The 21,333-nt window shown below is 40.6% G+C and overlaps 1 pseudogene; it reads right to left on the bottom strand.

Annotated features, from left to right (window-relative positions):
• Nucleotides 1-2,839: 2,839 nt before the first annotated feature.
• On the bottom strand, nucleotides 2,840-10,703 carry LOC117921859 (annotated as a pseudogene).
• Nucleotides 10,704-21,333: the final 10,630 nt, after the last annotated feature.

Genomic DNA, 21,333 nt, shown 5'->3' with positions numbered 1-21,333 from the left:
TTTGGGCCCAAGTCACTTACATTAAAGAAAAAAAAGAAGAAAAAAAAGGGGAGATTGGGAAAAGAAAAATAGAGAGAAGAGAAGAGAGAAAGGAAAAACACATCTTATTGCCCAGATTTCATCAAAGAGTTGATCCCACTTCATCTGTGATTTGATCAAGTTGAAATTTGGAGGAGAGGTTCGAAACTCAAGTAGCTACAATCTGAACAGTTGAGATCAGATTTTGAGCTCAGGAATTGGTGTTACTGCCTATGAACAGTAACAATGTTTTTGGGTATTCTTTCTCCAAATTTTCTTTATTTCTTTTGCCAAGAGAAATTATATAATCCAATGATATATGTGCTCTTAATGTATTTGGTAGCATCTAGAGATTATTCTAAAGAAGACAGGTGTAACCCATTATTGTTGATAGTGGAAGTTTAAAATGAACTAGGTCTCGTGGTTTTTCCCTTCGTATTGGGGGTTTTCCACGTAAAAATTCTGGTGTCTGATTTATTTTTTCGTTGCATAAGTTTATTTATTTATTGCTACTAGTTTCTATTACCTATTTAATTTTACACAAAGAAATAGTAGAAATTAATTTTACACAAAGAAATAATAGAAAAATCCTGGTATTTGTTGGAATATTGTGAATTCACCCTAACACTAATTTAGCTTTCTACCTCTCTGTCACTGCAACACCACCAACTGGTTCATCTTTTTATCCAATACTCTTTGGACATGAGAATATTCTCCATCAAAATGCTCCAATGGTCATAGTGACCATCAAAGCGAGGAATGGTTGGTTGTACAAATGGTTCGGGGCCATCTATTACTCATGACACATACTAAACAAAATAAATAAATATAAGATTGTCAACCATAGCATGGAAGGCATGCAAAATAGGCGAGGGGTGGATGACCGTTCAAACTCTCCACCATGCCTTTTGGTTTACTAACTTCCTTTTTAAGTAAAAACGGATGTTTATGAAGGTTTTGAAAGTTGGTTTGTTATATGTTTAATTACATTGCAAAGAAAAACTTATCTTGGGTTGTCCTACATATACAATTTTTTTTCTCTTAATAATATTCTAGTTTATTGTAGTGTGAATTCATAAATGGGCAATAATATCATGATTGGGTGAAAAAGGAGATTTTTTTTTTATAGAAACATAATGATATTGATGGATGTGTAGGGTGCATGTAATGGATGTGTGGGATGCATGTTGGGTGAATGAAAAATGAGATATTTATTTAGAGAAGTTATAAACATAATGCCTATAAGTTTTTAAGAGAGTGAGTCTTGTCTTTACAATTGGTAGTACTATGATTATAAAAAAATTATTGTGAAAATTATTAGAATATTATAAAACTTGGAGTATTGGAGGAAATTAAACTAGATCAATTTTGCAACTCCAAATGGTGATGTTAACATCATCTTGCTTTGCTTATTTTTATGTTAATAATTTTTTATTCTATCATTCGCTTTGTTTTATAATTCCTACTTATAAATTACCATATATGCCTAAGCTAATAATTATAATTTTTTATTTTATTTTAACTAACTAGTTTTAGTACTTGTTTTATCCCTGTGAAATATAGGTTTATCTTAAATAAATAGTAGAAATATGAGTGACCTCACTATCCCTATCAAAGTATATGGAAACATAAGTTTCATATAGGAAATTATTTTTTGTCAATTTCAAAATTCAGTGAATTTTTTTATTTGTATTTTTAATAGATTAACATGTTATATGGTAACTGTGGACCCCCGCATTTCGGCTCATGCGTTTCCTACTCGATGGCGAGCTCGATTTTTTATTTTGAAAAATGATTTTATTTATTATTTGAAATGACTTGGAGTCGCCACTTATTTTTGTTTTATTTTTAAAAGGGTAAACAAAATAAGAAAGAAAACCCTAAGTGTGACTCTTTGTTTTGGAAAAGGTTGGTCTACGAAAAATTGGATCGAGTTTTGGGGTCAGGTTACTTATCGGGAAGGTACGGTAAAGACCGTAGCACCCCTCTAAGTCCCTAGAAACGAGTCTCTACTAATAAAATGAAGCTGACGTGGCAATTGATGAGGAAAACAATGAATACCCGGAACTATCATGCACGTATGAGAATCAAAGCAAGCATATAGAAATACCAGAAAGGGAGTAGATGCGTACCTGAGCGATAAGCCACAATATGCTATCAAAAAGCGAGGTTAGTGCACAATTAAGAAATAATTTCGAGCATGTTATAGAGTAGAATAAAATCAATCATGCGGGCCAATTAAATCAATCAATCAATCAATCAATCAATTATAAAGTCACTTATGTGGGGCCCCCATCAAAGCCCATTTATTTTTGCATGAATTAATTCCATAAATTCCATTATTCGGAATTACGGAATTTAAATTCATGTTTATTTTAAAACACTTTAAAATGATGAAAAATTCGAAAGTGACTTGCCGAAAAGAAAATGGTGGCCAAATTTTATTGAAAAGCGGATTTTTGGAACATAAACAAAAAAACTAAGGATGAAAAATTAAAGAGATGTAATTATTTGAAAAAAAGGAATTTGAAAAATTATTTGCAAACTAGAGTTTAGGAATCTATTTTAAAAATAAAAGATGAAGAAATAAAAATAAATAAATAAACAAAAGAAAGGAACGTGGCTTAATGGTGGGCATGCAAGGCTTTTGCCAATGAGGTTTGACTGGGTGCTCCCTCAGAATCTGCCATCCTCTTCCAATCAATCCCATCAAACCACTTATGGCTTTGATTATGAACATTCACATTAGCCCCAGAAACTGAAGTTGGTGTGGTGGAAACAACAGCTGGATTTCCTGAAACTGGAGTGACTAGCAATTCAATCAGCGCGACTGCAGCATCAACTGTCTCAAATGTCTCGGCTGATATATGAAGATAGAATTCTTCATGAGTAGCCTGGATTCCATCAGATGGAGTAATTTCAACCTTTTGTCTTGTATCCGTTTTGGTACCATATACTTGTACCTTAGCTCCAGTCTCCTTTTCTAGACGCTTTAGAGTATCACCCCCAGGCCCAAATATTAAGCCAATGAAATTGTACCCAGGATATTCTTTCACAGAGATGGGAACTCTGGCTTCTTTCAACAACGGTTTATAATCCGGCGAGGCTTTGTAACTTGGATTTAACTTCAATATCTCACCAATAGCTTCTAGTCTTTCAAGTTCCAACAGTTCTGAAGACATCGCTTGCCCTGAAGAATTCCATACATCCCAAAAGCTAGGCCCTAGCACGTCCATAACCTTTTGTTCTATTCTTATAACTTTTAAGAACTTTTAAAAAACTTACCATGAGGACCCCAAGTATCCGAGATTCATCAATGGGTTTCTTCTCTTCATCAACACGGATCGCTTCAGGTCAGAGATGGAGACCACAGCGTCAGAGATGAGCTAGCTGTGAAGCACGCTGGAGATGACGATAATGACCACCAGAACAGTAATAACTAGGGCAGTGAAGGAAGAAGACGCATGTGGATCACGCAAAGTGAAAGATGAAGTGGAGGCCTCGTCCAAAACGTTGATAATGCGTCTCTTTATCACATTGGTTCGACATTGATCCTCCCTTTGAAGATGGTGGTTCCTAAACTCAGTCACAAAAGATATTAGATTCAAGCTCGCGTCCTCTGTCAGGGCATACAGAATGACTTCAAAAGCCTTTGCAAATGACCGGGCACAGTAGCTCTCCGTTCCCTGCAGCAGCTTTGCTCAATAACACTCTTTATCTGATCAAATGGTATAAGAAGTCAGACAACAACTTAGCTTGCTTTTTAGGAATCCTTGCCATGCACCTCTTCCAAGGGGTATAGGGACGACATCTTCAACCCAGAGTGCGTTCTTCTTTAAGTCTCTTCACTGCCACTAATGAACCATCTGTTGCAACTTGTAATTCTCGCAGAGAAAACCTCTTGAGTTGTCCCAGGTGGACTTCTGGATCCTCTTCAGCAGGTACATCAAAGAACTGCTCTTGTGGCTTCCTCCGCCACCACCATGCAAAACCAATTGCTGGTGCAGCAAACAATAAAGCAGCACCGACAGCCCTTCGCCTATTATCTGGGAACGAACAGATAGCATATAGTGACGTCGCAGCCTCTTCCTTCTCTCTACCTTTCCCGTCTCGAAGTAGCGAAACAAACGCCCTTATAGCATGTGGGTATGTCCAAATCGTGGTCCTGTTCACTTCTACCACTGCCCAAACTCGTCAACATAGAGGCCGCCACCGTGTTCCAGTCAATCCACGTCGTGACTATGGGTAGATGGAAAAAAGGTTTCGCCACAAACGTGCCAGTGCTGCCTGTAGAGAGCATCTTCAGGCTCATAGAGGAGTGAAATGAGACCCTGCTTTGTATTCAGAGAAGTTTGCCGCCATTGACGCCTTCACCATTCTGAATATTTGGGACTGTCGGTGCATGATGATGAGTCAAGGAAGACAAGTTTGAATGGGAGATAGTGAAAGAAACGGATGAGTGGGTATTTTAAAGAAAAGATGGTACTAGGGGTATGGTTAGAGCGCCAGGTCTTGGTGACATCAAGTGGGTCAAAGTCAAATTTGTCTTCATGATCAGGATCAATTGTTTGGATGAAAAGTTTTCACTCGGGATAGTTCCCAGCTGCAATGGATTCCTAGAGATCCTGATTGGCCTGGCTATGGTTGCTTCCTCCAATCCTGATTGCATCTTCTTCCAACAGACACTTAACCCCACAATTGGGTTTCCAGTGAAATTTCACATAATGTGCTTTTCCAGCCTTGTTGATCAGAGTATAGGTGTTCACACCAGATCCTTCCATGTGCTTGTAATCTTGTGGAATACCTACATCATCGAAGATGAATGAGAACATGTGCAGGCTTTCTGGGTGATGAGAGAAGAAATCAACAATCCTCCAGTTCTCCTGGATGTACGACTTAGGATTAGGCTTCAGAACATGGCCCATACCTAGGAATTTCATTCCATCACGGATAAAAAAGACGGAAATTGTTGCCCACTAGATCAAAGTTACCCTCTCTGGTTGTTAACGTATCAAGTGGTATGATCAGCTGATGAGTAGCGGTATCAATAGCACAGACACAGGCAGAGTGGAATAAGAAATTGGATTGACATGAATCTGGAGCTGGCATCATGCACTTATCCCCATTGAAATAAAATTTATGCGGAAACACCCACCCCAGTGTCATTAATGGATATGTATGGGACTAGCGGCTTGTGCACAGAGCTGTAAACTAGGGTGACATTGTTGAGATTTGGATGCTGCAGGAGTGTCCACTGAGTGTAGTTCATTTTGTAGATGAAAATGGTAATGACAATCTTCACACGCCAATACTCCTTGTACGTAGTTGGTCTTCACATGCCAATGCACCCGGATTGGACACATATGTTGTGTGCATTAGTAAGTTTCCCACTAGCCATCAGTGGAAGAGGGAAAGTGAAGGAGCTTCAATGGTTGCTTGGCGTCCCGGTAATGGCGGAGGCGTTTCACCGCTGGCGGCAAGCGACCGGTGTCGTTCGAGGGCAGCTTTGCTTGCTTCGCATAAATTCTGCAAGTCCTCTGGAAGTGCCTCTGCAACAGCAAGGGTGTAACTGTTGGCGTGAGCTGTTCTCTGAACCATTAAAGGAGAAAAATCAATCACTGCAATCCCTCAGCAATTGTAGTCGTAATCCATATAGTCCATGTATAGCATTTTCTTCTGTCTATATATACACCTGTACTCTAATGAATTGATATAGAATAAATATATATGATTTTATCTCAGACCAACATGGTATCAGAGCAGAATTCGATCCTCTACCCTCCGTTCAACCAAATTTCTTAAAAACAGAGCCCAAACTCTTTTCACATGGTAGATACAGATCCTCACTCGGGTGAGCACTCAGGTGAATCTTCAATCCCGCCATCTGTACTGTCTAAACTAACGGCAAGGATGACAGAAGTTTTGAGTAAAGCTCCGGCGTCTATTCCAGCCACCGACTCAGCAATTGCCCCGATTGGCATCAGACTAGATGGCACGAATTACGCCCTCTGGTCACAAGTCGTAGAGATGTATGTCGCGGGCAAGGATAAACTCGGCTACATCAACGACGACCTTCCTCAACCATTAACAACCGACCTTTCCTTCCGTAGGTGGCGGACTGAGAATGCAACTGTGAAAGGATGGCTGATTGGTTCGATGGATCCATCCCTTATTGGCAACTTCATTCGGTTTCCAACGGCAAAGCAAGTTTGGGATGCAATTGCAACCACTTACTTCGATGGAAGTGATGCAACCCAAGTTTATGAACTTCAGCGGCGAGTGGCGCGACTCAGGCAGGGTAGTGGCTCTCTGGAAAAATACTACAATGATCTCCAAGGTCTATGGCGGGAGATTGATTTCCGTCGTCCCAATCCAATGCAATGTCCAGCAGATATCCAATATTTTAACAATATGCTGCAGGAGGATCGGGTATATACTTTTCTTGATGGTTTGGATGATAAACTTGATAATATTAGAAGTGATGTGTTGCAGCTTAAGCCATTTCCCACAGTGGAACAGGCATATGCCCATGTTCGTAGAGAAGCTGTGCGTCAGGCGGTGATGACAACCAATAATGGAGAAGAGGCGGCTGGAGCAGTGTTGGCTTCACGAAGCCTCAAACAAGGGCCCTCCACTGCAGCCAACTCTCTGTCATTGAATGGAAAATTCAACTCCGTTTCTAAGTCAAATGGCCCATCCAATGACATGAAATGCTCTCATTGTGGAAATTCGAAGCATACTCGAGACACATGCTTCAAACTACATGGCTACCTAGATTGGTGGCATGAATTACAAGCCAAGAGGCGACGAGATGGGAATGGGAATGATGGTGGAGCCAGCAAAAATACAGCTAATGGCATGGGCAAGGCCGCGATAGCCTCGGCTGAATCCCAATTGTCACTTATTCCGACAACAACAGTCGATTTGGATACAGGTATGAGTTTTCTCAGGACCAATACCATTGAATCATATGATGGTTGGATTCTTGATTCAGGGGCAACAGACCACATGACGTATGATGCAAGTGATTTTTCTGAACGATCCTCTCCTCGGCGTACTAGCATTGCTAATGCTAATGGGGACATCTCTTTGGTAAAAGGGGCTAGTACAGTGATGATATCACCAGCTCTCTCCTTAACCAATACCCTTTTTGTACCCTCATTGTCTCATAAATTATTGTCAGTGAGCCAAGTCACAAAGGAGTTAAATTGTATCGTTCTAATTTATCCAACCTTTTGTCTTCTTCAGGATATTCTCACCAAGGAGATAATTGGGCGTGGTACTAAAAAGGGGGGGCTCTACTATATGGAAGATTTTGGCATCAATCGAGCTAACCATACGAGAAGCTCTAGTGATCGAAATAAGGCGAACATTTTGTTGTGGCATCGTCGGTTAGGACATCCTTCATTTGGATATTTGAAACTTGTATTTCCTGCTTTATTTTCGGGTTTGTCGAATTTGGATTTTAAATGCGAGACATGCATCTTAGCTAAAAGTCATCGTGTTAGTTATCCTTTGTGTTTTAATAAGAGTCAGATGCCTTTTGAATTGATTCACTCTGATGTGTGGGGTCCATCTCCCAAATCCACTATATCTGGGGTTCGATGGTTTGTGATTTTTGTGGATGATTGCACTCGTATGACATGGTTGTATCTAATGAAGAATAAGGATGAAGTTTTCTCTGTTTTTTGCTCATTGCATGAGATGGTTAAAACTCAGTATTCTGCTACAATTCGCATACTTCGATCCGATAATGGTGGAGAGTATATGCATCGTGACTTCAAAAATTATTTCAGTCACCATGGCTTGATTCATGAAACTACCTGTCCTCAAACACCACAACAAAACGGAATTGCCGAAAGGAAAAATCGGCATATTTTAGAGACTGCTCGGGCTATTCTTCTTGGTGCTCATGTACCTTATTAATCGGATGCCTTCTAAGGTTCTTAAGTTCAAGACTCCTCTCCAGGCTCTATCCACTGTCATCTCTCTACCTACTGCCTTAATGCTTCCGCCTCAAGTATTTGGCTGTGTTGCCTTCGTTCATTTACACAAGAATCAACGCACTAAACTCGATCCTTGTGCAGTTCGGTGTCTTTTTTTGGGGTATGGCCTACATCAAAAGGGATATCGCTGTTATGATCCATCTAATCATCGCACCTATGTGACGATGGATGTCACCTTCTTGGAATCAGAGACTTTCTACTCTCCGACCACATCCACTTCTACTCTTCAGGGGGCGCCTCAAAATAAAGAGTTGAATTGGCTGAGGTTTGATTGGGAGCCTGTTGTTTCTGTATCTAATACAGAACTTGATGTTAAGCCTGTTGTTTCTGTATCCAATACAGAACCTGATGTTGACACAGAACCTGGTGTTTTACCATTAGTAACTGAAGAACAACAGCCACAGCAGTCGATAGTACCCCCTCATCCCACAGTATCCACAGACCCATCTCCTGAGAATATTCCTGAGGTAAGTTCCCTGAACACTCTGAGTACACCTGTGTTAACTAATGATGCTCATGTGGGCTATGAGTTACCATACAGGCATAATCGAGGCAAGCCACCAGATAGATACTCTCCTAACATAGAAGACCGGAGGTTGAAATACCCGATTGCCAACTATGTATCCACAAAGACGCTTCCTGAACCTCTAAAGACTTTCGCAGATGCACTCTCCTCGTGTCAGGTTCCTACAAGCGTTGAAGAAGCAATGAAAGACCCGAGGTGGGTCCAGGCTATGAAGGAGGAGATGGAGGCACTATTGAAAAATAAGACCTGGATTCTTGTCAATCTACTTAAAGGACAGAAAACAGTGGGGTGCAAGTGGGTGTTTTCTATCAAATACAAGGTAGATGGAACAATTGAGCGTTACAAGGCGAGACTTGTAGCAAAGGGATTCACGCAGACATACGGAGTTGACTATCAGGAAACATTCTCACCTGTTGCCAAACTAAATACGGTGAGAGTATTGTTGTCACTTGCAGCAAATCTGGATTGGCCCCTGCATCAGTTCGATGTAAAGAATGCGTTTTTACATGGTGATCTAGAAGAAGATATATATATGGACATTCCCTCAGGATATGTAGCCAACACAGAAGGCAACATTGTTTGCAAATTACAAAGAACTCTATACGGGTTGAAACAATCACCTCGAGCTTGGTTTGGGAGATTCAGTACGACAATGAAAAAGTATGGATTCCAGCAAAGTAACTCTGATCACACTTTGTTCCTAAAGCATAGACAGGGCAAACTGACTGCTCTGATAATCTATGTAGACAATATGATCATCACAGGAGACGATTCAGAGGAGATAGCGAGACTTCAAGAGCAGTTGGCATCTAAGTTTGAAATGAAGAACCTAGGAGGACTAAAATACTTTCTGGGAATTGAAGTTGCTAGATCAAAGCGAGGTATATTCCTGTCTCAGAGAAAATATATTTTAGACCTATTAACAGAGGTTGGATTACTTGATTGTAAGCCTATAGAAACTCCAATAATTCCAAATCACAAACTTGGAGAATATCCCAATCAAGTACCAACAGACAAAGGAAGGTATCAAAGACTGGTAGGCAAGCTTATTTATCTTTCTCACACACGGCCGGATATTGCTTATGCAGTAAGTGTGGTAAGCCAGTTTATGCATTGTCCAAGTGAAGATCATATGAGTGCTGTTATGCAGATTTTGAGATATTTGAAGTCGTCCCCTGGAAAGGGACTTATGTTCTCAAAAAATGATCACCTAAGAGTAGAAGGATATACAGACGCAGATTGGGCAAGGAACATCATGGATAGGAAATCCACCTCAGGCTACTTCACTTTTGTTGGAGGAAACTTGGTTACTTGGAGAAGCAAAAAACAGAAGGTGGTCGCTCTATCCAGTGCGGAAGCTGAGTTTCGTGGAATGGCTAAAGGGCTATGTGAGTTATTGTGGCTTAGGAGACTTCTAACGGAGATTGGTTTTGCCCCTGACTCCGAGATGAAGTTGTTTTGTGATAATAAAGCAGCAATTGACATCTCCCATAATCCCATTCAGCATGATCGGACTAAGCACGTAGAAGTAGATCGACACTTTATTAAACAAAATCTTGATGCAAAGATTATCCAATTCCCTTTTGTGAAATCCGAAGACCAATTGGCCGATATTCTTACAAAAGCTGTGAGCAGTAAAATATTCCATCACTCACTAGACAAGTTGGGACTTATTGATATTTACGTACCAACTTGAGGGGGAGTGTTGGCGTGAGCTGTTCTCTGAACCATTAAAGGAGAAAAATCAATCACTGCAATCAGTCACTGCAATCCCTCAGCAATTGTAGTCGTAATCCATGTAGTACATGTATAGCATTTTCTTCTGTCTATATATACACCTGTACTCTAATGAATTGATATAGAATAAATATATATGATTTTATCTCAAACCAACAGTAACATCCAGGAACAAATCTTCAGATTCACAGCTACCGAGCAACCCAACTTTTGCTTGGATCCATCAGCGAAATTATCCCATTAAAATTAGGAGTAGTGCAGTCGACAACACGCTCATGGTCTTCATCCATCTTAAAGAAAGGGCAATTTTCACAGCTTGACTCTCTGAACTGAGCGTAGGTTTTGACGAGCTTGCCCCGGAGGCAAGCTCTGAGCTCTTACCCGAAGCTCGTCGGAATCTGGGCGGCGTTGCTCATCTCTCTCTCTCTTTCCGGTCTCTTCTGCTTCAATCCATCCCTTCAATGGTTCGAACCACCCCAGAAACAATGCCTTCGTCTCTGATACTCAACATCGCAAACCCACCAACAACAAAGGAATAGAAATGGGAGAAAAAGAGCCAAAAAAATGAGGGAATGATGAATTAGGAATCAAGTAGAACATGCATGTATAAAGCCTCATTTCAGGTGACATCCATGGGCCTATACGAGTAGGGGAACCTTGAGCTAGGTTTACACAGAGTATGAGGAACAGAGTTCCACTAGCTTCAAGCCAAGCCACAAGAACAACAACAATACAGTATAAACATGACCCATAAATCAACAAAATTCAGTATATAATCCATATTATCCAACCCCAAATTGACAAACAATGCAAAGCAACCCAAAATGCGAAAGAGAAGAGATATATATGAATCAAAGTAAACGTGAAACTCACCTCCAACTCACCTGCAACCACTCTCTTTTCCTGTTATCTCCTTCTCCCTGCTTTCTTGTCCCTCCCAATAGCTCTCAAAAACCTCATATGTTCTCCAAATCTCTCTGCCAGAAAAATAGCAGCCAAAAGCACCACTACCTCCTCTAGCTTGTTGCTCCTAGCTCTCAAACCAATACTCTACCTAAAGCTCAAGGACCTCTCGCTACCTCTAGCCTATCGCACAAGCTAAAACCATACCCTCTCAGAATATCCCTCCATCCTCCTGAAAATCTTCTCCCTCTCCCAGAAAACTCCTCTCTCTTTGCCAATAACCAAAAAGCACCTCTCCTGCAGCTCCCCCAGAGAACCTCCTGCTCCCCCAGCTAACAAATCCCTCCTTCAAAATATCTCCGAACCTCTCTAAAAAAACACCATCCTCTGTAACAGAAAACGCCCTCCTCCTCTTTTTCTCTCTGCCAGTAATAGAAGCACCACCTCTAGCTAACGACTTGCAGTTTTTTGTCCATATTCCTTCGACAAGTGTTGAACTCTCACTCGCTCCTCAATTCCACTAATCTAATTCTCTGAAAACCTCTTAGGAGTCGACACGTGGCTGACTCCAACCCTAGCACTTGGAAAAATAAACTGCAGGTAACTGAGCCCCAAATGGGGTCTACAGTAACATAACTTTTTTATTTGTTTTTATTTTATTTTTTTATAATAGATTAACTAACCTGTGGGACCGCACCTATATCGATCGATCATCATCATGTTAGTTCAATTTGAGTTGGGGCCGCACCTATATCGATCGGCCATCTCCTTGTCATGTCAGTTCAGTTTCTAGGACCTCACCTATATCGATCGGTCATCATCTTATCAGTTTGAGTTTGAGTCGGGGTCGCACCTATATTGATCGGCCAAGTTCCTATCACTTTCATGTTCAGTTCGAGTTGGGACCGCACCTATATCAATCGGTCATCATCTTACCAGCTTGAGTTTGAGTCGGGGCCGCACCTATATTGATCGGCCATCTCTTTGTCATGTCAGTTCAGTTTCTGGGATCGCACCTATATCGATCGGTCATCGTCGTGTTAGTTTGAGTTTGAGTCGGGGCCGTACCTATATCGATCGATCATCATCATGTTAGTTCAGTTTGAGTCAGGGCCGCACCTATATCGATCGACCATCTCCTTGTCATGTCAGTTCAATTTCTAGGACCGCACCTATATCAATCGGTCATCATCATATCAATTTGAGTTTGAGTCGGGGCTGCACCTATATCAATCGACCATCTCCTTGTCATGTCAGTTCAGTTTCTAGGACCGCACCTATATCGATCGGTCATCATCTTATCAGTTTGAGTTTGAGTCAGGGTCGTACCTATATCGATCGACCAAGTTCCTATCACTTTCATGTTCAGTTCGAGTCGGGACCGCACCTATATCAATCAGTCATCATCTTATCAGCTTGAGTTTGAGTCGGGGTCGCACCTATATCGATCAGCCATCTCCTTATCATGTCAGTTCAGTTTCTGGGACCGCACCTATATCGATCGGTTATCATCTTATCAGTTTGAGTTTGAGTCGGGGCTGCACCTATATCGATCGGCCATCTTCCTATCAGTTTGAGTTTTCGAGTCGGGACCGCACCTATATCAATCGGTCATCATCTTATCAGTTTGAGTTTGAGTCGGGGCCGCACCTATATCGATCGGCCAAGTTCCTATCACTTTCATGTTCAGTTCAGTTTCTGGGACTGCACCTACATCAATCAGTCATCATCTTATCAGTTTGAGTTTGAGTTTGGGCCGCACCTATATCGATCGGCCATTTCCTTATCATGTCAGTTCAGTTTCTGGGACCACACCTATATCGATCGGTCATCATCTTATCAGTTTGAGTTTGAGTCGAGGCCGCACCTATATCGATCGGCAATTTCCTTGTCATGTCAGTTTAGTTTCTAGGACCGCACCTATATCAATCGGTCATCATCTTATCAGCTTGAGTTTGAGTCGGGGCCGCACCTATATCGATCAGCCATCTCCTTGTCATGTCAGTTCAGTTTCTGGGACCGCACCTATATCGACCGGTCATCATCTTATCAGTTTGAGTTTGAGTCGAGGTTGCACCTATATCGATCGACCATCTTCCTATCAGTTTGAGTTTTCGAGTCGGGACCGCACCTATATCGATCGGTCATTCGCCGTGTGAGTCTGAGTCGGGGTCGCACCTATATCGATCGGCCATCTTCCTATCAGTTTGAGTTTTCGAGTCGGGACCGCACCTATATCAATCGGTCATCATCTTATCAGTTTGAGTTTGAGTCGGGGCCGCACCTATATCGATCGGCCAAGTTCCTATCACTTTCATGTTCAGTTCAGTTTCTGGGACTGCACCTACATCAATCGGTCATCATCTTATCAGTTTGAGTTTGAGTTTGGGCCGCACCTATATCGATCGGCCATCTCCTTATCATGTCAGTTCAGTTTCTGGGACCGCACCTATATCGATCGGTCATCATCTTATCAGTTTGAGTTTGAGTCGAGGCCGCACCTATATCGATCGGCCATCTCCTTGTCATGTCAGTTTAGTTTCTAAGACCGCACCTATATCAATCGGTCATTATCTTATAAGCTTGAGTTTGAATCGGGGCCGCACATATATCGATCGACCATCTTCCTGTCAGTTTGAGTTTTCGAGTCGGGACATGAAGATGGAATTATGTATACTAATATAATAAGTAAATACAAAAAATAAAAAGATGATCAAGTAGTGGTAGGGTCCTGTGGAGCTGATGCATCTATGGTGGCCTCTTGAGTGGATTGGATCAGGACTTTGGCCTCTGTTTTGATAGTCTCCTTAGGTGGCATAGTCTCCTCAACTGGAGCTCTCAGTTGGTAGCTATGGGATTTGATGGTTTAAGGAGGTCAAAAATGGAATGAAAGGCTTCATGTGTGTGATCTCAGGGTGCGCGGGGCTCTGTTGGCATTTTAGCAACTTCCCTTGGCTTTGCAAGGTGTTTTTGCATACCTCCCTCCATTTTGCAAGTCAATTTCGGAATTTGAAGGCCATTTCTAAACTTGGAGGTGATTTGGCGGCCATTTCGAAGCTTTGAGGTGATTTCATAGTCATTTCGAAGCTCAAAAGTGATTTCGCAGCCCAAAAGTGCCCTGCAAAATGGAGCTTTGTCTGCGAAATTGGAAGTTTTTACGTTTGCAGCCATTTCGCAGCTTTGAAATACCCTGCGAAATTGGGCTTTGGCTGCGAAATTTGGAGTTTTTATGCTTCCCAGCCATTTCGCAGCTGCGAAATAAGGGTCAATTTGCTGCAAAAATGGCACTCGTATGCCAAAAGTTGGTTTTGCAGCTTTGAAATCCTCTGCGAAATTGAGCTTTTCCTGCGGAAATGGGATCTTTCATGCTTTGGTGGTTCGCAGCCGCTTTCGCAGCTGCGAAATTGGGGTTACTGTACCGCGGAATGGCACTCGTGTGCCAAAAATCGGTTTCGCAGTGGAGAAATTGCTGAGGAATCGCTGCGGAATGGGGTTTTTTTACGCTTCAGTGGTTCGCAGAGCACTTCGCAGCTGCGAAATGGGGGTTCCTGTGCTGCGGAGTGGCACTCGTGTGCCAAAAGTCGATTTCGCAGCTGCGAAATCGTTCGCAGAGCACTTAAAAGTGTTGCGAAGTGATTTCGCAACAAAAAACCACTTTTGCAGAGAAATCCTCTTTGGCTGCGAAATCTCGTAGAGCTCTTTTTCTCCCCTATTTTTGCTCTGTTTTTGCTCTGTTTTCACTCCGATTTCTTCCCGATTTCTTCCTTTGCATTTTCTCCTAATTTTGATCATCCAAAAACCTATATTACATCAAAACAAAGTAGAATTAAAGCATTAAAATCAAAATTAAAGCATTGAAATCAAAATTAAAACAAGTAATAGGTAAAACAAAAAGATATGGACTAGTTAGTCTTAAGAAAAACTAAGTCCATCAAAGAATTTGATCCTGATTTAGCTTGCCCGGATCCCATATGAAGTTAGTATCCTTCATTTGAGGCTTGCTGTGTATGATGGCAATGAAACCAATTCCCTTTTTGCCATACAACGCTTGGAGGAAAAGTAGAGGCATATGTTTCTTCATCAATTCTTTCTTGATGACTATCCTCTGTGGTTCTCTTTGTTCATTATCTGCTCCTTCTTCTTTATTGAACAAAGGTAGAATCTCTTCTATCCTTCTCCAAATTTGTAGAGTAGCAAGCACATTAGGGGGTTCAGACAAACCTTCCTCACAATTCGCAAAACTTTCATTCAACTTGTCTTGCACATTCTGATTGCAGTGCTCCTCTACCAAAGTGTCAATAATACACACTTCCTCTGGACCCTCTTCTTCTTCCGGAGTGATTTGCTTTTTAGACATATAGAAAATGTTGAGATCAAGTGTCATGTTGCCAAAAGTGAGTTGCATGAGCCCATTCCTACAGTTGATGATTGCATTTGAGGTAGCAAGGAATGACCTTCCCAGGATAATAGGAACTAAATTAGCCTCCTTAACAGTAGGATCCGTGTCAAGAACAATAAAATCCACTGGATAGTAGAAATTATCAACTTGAACCAAGACATCCTCAATTACTCCTCTGGGAATTTTTACTGATCTATCTGCTAGAGATAGAGTGATTGCTGTTGGCTTCAACTCACCAAGTCCCAATTGCTTATAGACAGTATATGGAAGCAAATTCACACTAGCTCCCAAGTCCAATAAAGCTTTTTCTACTACCTTTCCTCCAATCATGACTGAAATGGTAGGACTTCCCGGATCTTTGTACTTCAAAGGAGACTTACACTGTAAGATTGCACTTACCTGCTCAGTCAAGAAGGCTTTCTTATTTACAGTCAACCCTCTTTTGATAGTACACAAGTCCTTTAGGAATTTTGCATATGTTGGAACTTGCTTAATCATATCCAATAGTGGGATATTGACTTTAACTTGTCTCAATACTTCAAGGATTTCAGCTGCATTTCTAATCCCCTTCTTCCCATGCAATGCTTGAGGAAAAGGTGGAGAAGTTGATTTCTTCAGCATTTCTTCCTTCAGAAGTTCCTTCTCTGGATTTGCATTCATTGTTGACTCAGAGTCCTCTTTCTTTTCATTGATCTTTCCTTCTTTGTCTTTCATTTCCTCCTCCTTCATTGCCTCTTCTTCTTCAACAGGTGGCTTAGGTGGTGGTTGCTCAATTTTCTTACCACTCCTCAGAGTGATCAATGCTTTGACATCTTTCATCTGTGATGATTCCCCCACATGGCTTTCCACTTCTTGGACACCCTTGGGATTTTGGTGGGGTTGAGAAGGAAATCTTCCCTTTTCTTGCACTGTATTCAAATTTGTGAGCCTTGATATTGAGTACTGGAGATTATCAAATCTTTGAGTCATATCATTTTGCATTCCATCCATCCTTTTATTCAGAATATTCTCTACTCTGTCAATTCTTTGATTAAGTTGAGTATTGATGGCTTTTTGTTCTCCAACAAAATCTCCCACTACCTTGCTGAGATTCAAAATGGCTTGTTCAAGACTTGAAGATTGCTGAGATGGTTGATCCGGCTGTTGGTACTGAGGTGCTCTAGGCTTCCATGAAAAATTTGGATGATTGCTCCAACTTGAGTTGTAAGTGTTTCCATAAGGTGCATTGTTATTGGGCTTAAATTGTCCAACAACATTTGCTTGCTCTCCAAACATTTCCCTTTCAGCTGAAATTGTAGGGCATTCCTCCACCAAGTGTTCATAGGATTGACACTTAGGACAAAGCTTCACTTGCACTGGTGATTCAGCAACAGCTTGCACTTCATGCATTTTTTTCAGTTCCAACTCCTCCAATCTTCTTGTCACAGCTGCAAACTTTGCTTTAGTATCATCCTCTTCTTTCAAGGTATACATTCCAGCCTTAGCATTGAAAGCATTCAGTTGAGACTTCATCTTTCCCATTTCTCCTTTGGTTGGCTCATCCCATCCCCTTGAAACTTCAGCTACATAATTCAAGAAATCCATAGCTTCCTCCAGATTTTTGCTCATGAAATCTCCTCCACACATTGTCTCCAGGAGTTGCTTCATTGAGGATGACATCCCATCATAAAAATAACTCACCAATAGCCAAGTATCAAAACCATGGTGAGGGCATGCATTTATGGCTTCCATATATCTTTCCCAACACTCATAGAATTTCTCATTCTTTTTAGCTGAGAAATTTGAAATTTGCCTTTTCAAGCCATTTGTTCTATGAGTGGGGAAAAATTTCTTAAGGAATTCAGCTTGTAAGTCAGTCCAAGTACGGATACTCCTTGGCCTTAAAGAATTAAGCCAAATTTTGGCTTTATCCTTTAAAGTAAAAGGAAATAACTTAAGTCTCATCAAATCAATTGAAGCTCCTCCCTCTTGGAATGTATTACAAACATCTTCAAATTCCTTAATATGTGCATAGGGATTCTCACTTTCCATTCCATGGAAAGTTGGTAGAAGTGGAACAATATATGGTCTGATCACTAGCTGCTCTATAGGAGGTATTATACATGATGGTGCACTCATACGAGGTGGATGCATACGGTCCCTCATTGATCTAAATTCATTGAGATTGTCTTGACGAACTTGGTGACTATACTGATCTTCAGGTGTAGTTTCCATGATATTCAAGCTCAATTCCAATTCCTTAGTATGAGGTGAATCACTTCTAACAAGCCTTCCTTTACTGCCTCGTATCCACTTTGGCATACACAACTAGCAACTATTTGAAACTAAAATGAAAATACAGGACAACAAAAAGAAAACAAGGCTACCAAAACAAAATAAAACTAAGCTGAATTTAAAAGCTAAATTTAAATTATGAGTAAGTAAAACGAAAATAATGAGAATTAATAAAGCTAAAGAAACTTTACCACACTTGTGATGAAAATCACAAGTACACTGAAATAGTATCACTGATTCTTGACACCTTCCCCGGCAGCGGCGCCATTTGATTCAAGCCTAATTGGTGTCTCAGCTGGTTCGTGTCCAGCTGGTGCTCCTTGATGGCGGGAGTAATCAACAATATTTATAACCTATAACACCATGAACTAGGGTAGCAAATACAAAGCTACTATAGCATAGTGGCTCTAGGATCGTTCCACTGGGAAGAGTACTCAAATTGAAAATGATACCAATTCAAAGTGAATTGGTGTTGTTTCATTTCAAAATTAGCTTAAGGAATAAAACACAAACTTTGGTTGAAAAAGGTTTGAACTTAGATTAACTACACAGCAAGTAATGAAAATAACTTAAGAAGAAAAGCATTCCTTGGAGATTCAGGTATACAGGGGAGGTTCCTCATGCAAAAGCATAGCTCCGGTCAATTGGTTCAATTCCTCACATTAGAGCATTAACATAAAGTCAATTCTCTAACAGGTGCTGCACAAATGCATCCCTTAATTGGATTTCAACTTTAATTCTCTCACTGATGCAACTTGCAATGGTTCAAGCCTCTCACTTAGCCTTTACCATTCAAGGTGATCTTTAACCTTGGATTACCCGTCAAAAGCTCGCAAGAGGTAACTAATGGATGTCTCCTAAGAGTCCAAAAGCTTACCAAGTGTTGGCTATTCTAGAAAATCCTACCTTCAAGTCACCTACCAGAGGCTCGCAAGGGGTAAACTAGTGCATCTCCATGGTTAGAGATCACTTGCCTTACCAAGTGTTGGCCCAGGTGACTCCAAGGTGTTTTAAGCTAACTAAAAACATTAGAAATCATTCACGGGACACACTTACTCTTCATTCATAGCTGAAACCACAAAGCTTCTGATTCTTGCACTTGGAACCTTTCCCGGCAACCTTAACTCCAAAGAACTAAAAGGTTTAGCTACTCATTCTCTGGGGAAAACTCCTCAGAGAGTGCATAACTTAGTAAAAATAAGAAAATACAAAGTGAGAAGGTAAGGTAAAGATAGAGCTCAAGCTCTGTATATTACTTTCTTTGAAACTTACAAAAGGTTCATTACCCAACAACCAGAACAGGCTCTCCCGGCTCCCTTTTAAACCAAAAATACAATGATAGCTATTACCCTGATATTTTGCCAAATTCCTAACTTAAAAGCTAAGGAAATCTATCATTGGTGACTTACAAGGAGAATTTGGGCATTTAGGTAACAAAAATCTAATGAAAATATCTCCAAGTGTCGGTTACAAATATCGGGAAGCACTAAGGACCACTTCGCAGGTGAAAAGTGAGGTCTGCGAAATTTCGCAGGTGCACAAGAAGAGCTGCGAAATTTCTTCATAGCAACCAGCTGATTCAACACCTTTGCAAAGTGGACTTTCATCTTGTGGTGTTTGGCTTCCATCGCGGCGTGAAGCTTCAGGGGAAATCCATGGCACTGTGCAAAAAGTGTTGCGAAATATCTCGCAACAAAAGGCTGATTCCGTAGCACTTTTCTGAAGCCTTCCTTCAGCTTGGAGCAGTTGTCTTCCAAAGGCTGTAACTTCCTCATTTCAGCTCCAAATTGCACACGGTTTGAAGCATTGGATTTTTGACTTCCTAAGCTTTCAAATGACATATTGTATGCATAAATTGGACATCAGGAAGTGGTCTAAAAGTAGCTGCAGTGACTGTCATCAAGAATGCTTCATGGCTGGATCCTCTTTGCTTTCCCTTGCATTCCCACTTTGCTATGGCAAAAGATGCTTCAAAGCTTTGATTCTTCATGCCTCTAAGATTCCCATTCTTTTCCAAGGATTCCATATAACTCTCCTCAATCTCATAATGCTTTGGTGATCAAAATACTAACAAAAACACCAAAACTTACACAATTTGATTAGAATTGATTGAAAGGGGCCTTAACATGCTAATTGGGTTAAAAGGCACTAACTACTACTCAAAAGTGTTTAAAAGGATTAATTAAAAGCTATCAAATAGCACTTTTTGAGTAGTAATCAGAGGGAAAATAGGAAGGTGGCATCATCGTCTTCCCAGCAAGGCGCGATATGTCTTCATTTCCCTCAACGTATTGATTCGTTTTCTATTGAACTATGAATATGATTGCATCATTTGCTGTGGATGTCAAGGGTCACAAGGTTGTTTTCGGTTGAGCATTCTCACTTGCTTAAATTGTTCTATTTTCATGGTCTTTCATATCCTATACGTATGTAGTGCACGCATGCATGGCTGCATGAAGCACTTCTCCTCCTCTACCTTTCTCTCTCTACTATACTTTCTCTCGCCGGAAAACTACTTTGGGCTCTCTTCCTTTCCCGCAAACCAAACAGCGGGGTCGCGGGATGGTCCGCCGGAGACCGGGTTCAAGGCCATTTTGAAGAGCACGGAGTCATTTAGTGCTCTACCGCTGCAGCCGACTCGGAGGTGAAGGGTGAGAGCCGTGTTCAGTGGGTTTTAGGGAAGGCTCAAAGAGATCAGGAAGTGGGAAGTTTGAGGTGGGAATGGGCTTGCGCGCATGGACTGCAGGGTGTGTTAGAAAGTTTTTTTAAAAAAAAAAGAAAAAAAAACTGAATATTTGAGCTTGAATTTCTAGACGTTTTACTAGGCTTGCAGAAGGGAGTGCATCAGTTGAATGTCTAAACATTGAGGTGCACAAGCATGGAGGAGAATGTGGAGGGGAAAGATTATTTAATTTATTAAAAAGAGTTAATGGCCACGTGCAAGCCAAGGGAATGTTCTTAGGGTAGCAATAAAAAAAAAAAAACAACCCAGGTCACTTGATGGTCCAAGTGTTAGCTTATGAGACATGGGTTTTATTTATTTATTTATTATTATATGTGTTTCTAGTTTACCGTGTACCCATTTAAATAATTCCTCCAAGTTCCGGATTTCAAATTCTAATCCCCAATTCCAATTTTTTACACTTGTTTATTTAGTCATTGTTATTATTTATTATTGTTATTATTCTATATTTATTTAATTATTTCATTTAAAAATTCCAATAATTCAAATCCAGTTATTCAAAAATTTGACTTCCCAATTTAATATTCAATCTCAAAAATTTTACCATTTACTTTCATCCGTTTAAATGTTATTTATTATTATTATTATCCCATCTTTATTGAATCATTTCTTTTAAAAATTCAAATCCAGTTATTCAAAAATCTGACTTCCTAATTTAATATTCAATCTCAAAAATTCCACTAGTCACTTTCATCCGTTTAAATATTATTTATTATTATTATTATTA

This window comes from Vitis riparia, chromosome 9 (assembly GCF_004353265.1).
Source record: "Vitis riparia cultivar Riparia Gloire de Montpellier isolate 1030 chromosome 9, EGFV_Vit.rip_1.0, whole genome shotgun sequence".
In the NCBI taxonomy this organism is placed as follows: domain Eukaryota; kingdom Viridiplantae; phylum Streptophyta; class Magnoliopsida; order Vitales; family Vitaceae; genus Vitis; species Vitis riparia.
The sequence above is the reverse complement of the archived record's forward strand: the minus strand, read 5'-3'. Positions and strand labels throughout refer to the sequence as shown.